Raw genomic sequence first — 2215 nt, 5'->3', positions numbered from 1 at the left:
ATCTCGAGCCCAAGCAGAGGATGAAGTACCTGGGTATGCTGATCGACACGGTAGGCAGGGCGAGTCTTCCCCGCGGACTCGCGATCAGCAGATTCAGAGAGGCAGCCAACCAGTTCCTGTCTCGGCAGGAACAGGTAGCTCAGCGATGGCAAGTCGTGATCGACACCTGTCGTCACTCGAGAAGTTAGTCCCTCACGGGCGTCTTCACTGCGGTCTCTTCAATGGAGACTAAAGGAGAGTTGGTCACAGGCGACGGATCCCCCAAGCTTTCCAGTGTCACTGACACAGGAGGTGAGGCAGGACCTAGCCTGGTGGCTCGACGACAGGAACCTCTTAAGAGGAGTGCCTCTGCGCACTCCCCCCCCCGGACATGCAGCTGTTTTTCTCAGACGCATCGACCGAGGGATGGGGCGCACACCTGGAGGGGTTGCTGACTTCAGGAGTGTGGGACGAGAACGACAAGCACCTTCACATCAATGTACTGGAACTCAAGGCAGCGTTCCTCGCTCTCCAAGAGATTCAGGACCGCTTGATGGGACACTCAGTGGTGTTGATGTGCGACAACACCACGGTGGTGGCTTACGTCAACAAACAGGGGGGCCTAGTGTCTCTCCCGTTGTACCAGTTGACACGGCAGGTGCACGAGTGGGCTCAGGCACACTCAATAGAGCTGTCGGCACGCTACATTCCAGGGAAGAGGAATGTAGTAGCAGACACGCTCAGCCGTCGGGATCAGGTGATAGGGACCCGAATGGTCTCTACACCAGGACGTGGCGGAAAGGCTCTTCGACCTGTGGGGGCGACCAGTCGTGGTATCTGTTCGCCACCCGGCACAACAGGAAGCTCCAGGTGTTCTTCTCGGCCGTGCCGGACCCATGGGCAGCTGACAGAGGACGCCTCTTCAACACCCGTGGGACAACCTCTTCGTCTATGCCTTTCCCCCGTTCAGCCTGATTCGCAAGGTGATCAGTCGAGCGCTGGTCACCCGAATCTCAGGATGATCCTGGTGGCTCCCAAATGGCCACAGGCCATTTGGTATCCGGACCTGCTGCTCTTCTCGCAGTGAGAAACCGAGAGAGATTCCCCTTGGCACAACCTTCTCGCCCAGCCACACGTCGAGCGGTACCACCGAGCAGTCCAGTCCCTACGTCTTCACGGCTGGCTGTTATCCACCATCTCTTGCGAACGAGAGGCTTTTCTCGTAGCGCAGCAACAGAGATGGCTGGGAACGTCCGTCAGTCCTCTGCAGCTGTGTACCTAGGGGAAGTGGCCGTCTTCGGTGGTTGGTGTCGTAGACGGGGTCTATCTCCTCTCAGAGCCACTCTTCAGCAGGTAGCGGATTTCCTCGTTTTTCTTCGCCGAGAGAAGCTCCTATCAGTCCCCACAGTGAAAGGATACAGAGCCGCCTTGGCGCTCGTCCTGAAACTGAGGGGGTTGGACATCTCGAACTCGTTCGAGATCTCCTTGCTGATGATGGAGCTTCAGAGGTCTTGCCCACCCAGGGAACTCAGGCCCCCCTGCGTGGGACGTGACTCTCGTCCTTAGGAGTCTGACTCGAACACCGTTCGAGCCACTCCGAGAGTCGTCAGACAGGGATCTGACCCTCAAGACCCTCTTCTTGCTGGCCCTGGCATCGGCGAAGAGAGTAGGGGAACTTCATGGTCTTTCCTATGATGTACGACACTCCAGGGGATGGGGATCCGTGACGCTCGATTTCGTCCCGAACTTCGTTCGCTAAGACTCAGAACCGTCAGTCCCTGATGACAGGTTCGAGTCATTCACGATTCCCTCCCTATTGGACTTCACCGATAATGATGCGGATGAGATGCTGCTTTGTCCTGTGAGGGCGCTACGGCGCTATCTGAAGAGAACTCGTCACCTCAGGCCTGAGTGTCGACGCCTCTTCGTTAGCACCTGGGGTCACCAAGAAAGAAGTATCCAAGAACACTCTTTCATTCTGGCTGCGTGAGGTCATCAGGAGGGCGTATGAGGCTGATGGTAGTGACGACATCCGTACGTCCCGTCGAGCTCACGAAGTCAGAAGTATTGGCCCCTCGTTGGCGTTTCGCAAGAACTTCTCCGTGGCGCAGGTCCTGAAGGCAGGGGTCTGGTCTAACCAGACTACCTTTACGTCCTTCTACCTTCGGGATATTGCCCACAGGTCCTTGGACACCTTTTCCTTGGGACCCGTGGTGGCTGCTCACAAGTTGTGTAG

The sequence above is a fragment of the Macrobrachium nipponense genome, chromosome 38, assembly GCF_015104395.2.
Source record: "Macrobrachium nipponense isolate FS-2020 chromosome 38, ASM1510439v2, whole genome shotgun sequence".
Lineage (NCBI taxonomy): Eukaryota > Metazoa > Arthropoda > Malacostraca > Decapoda > Palaemonidae > Macrobrachium > Macrobrachium nipponense.
This window is presented reverse-complemented; position numbering follows the sequence as displayed.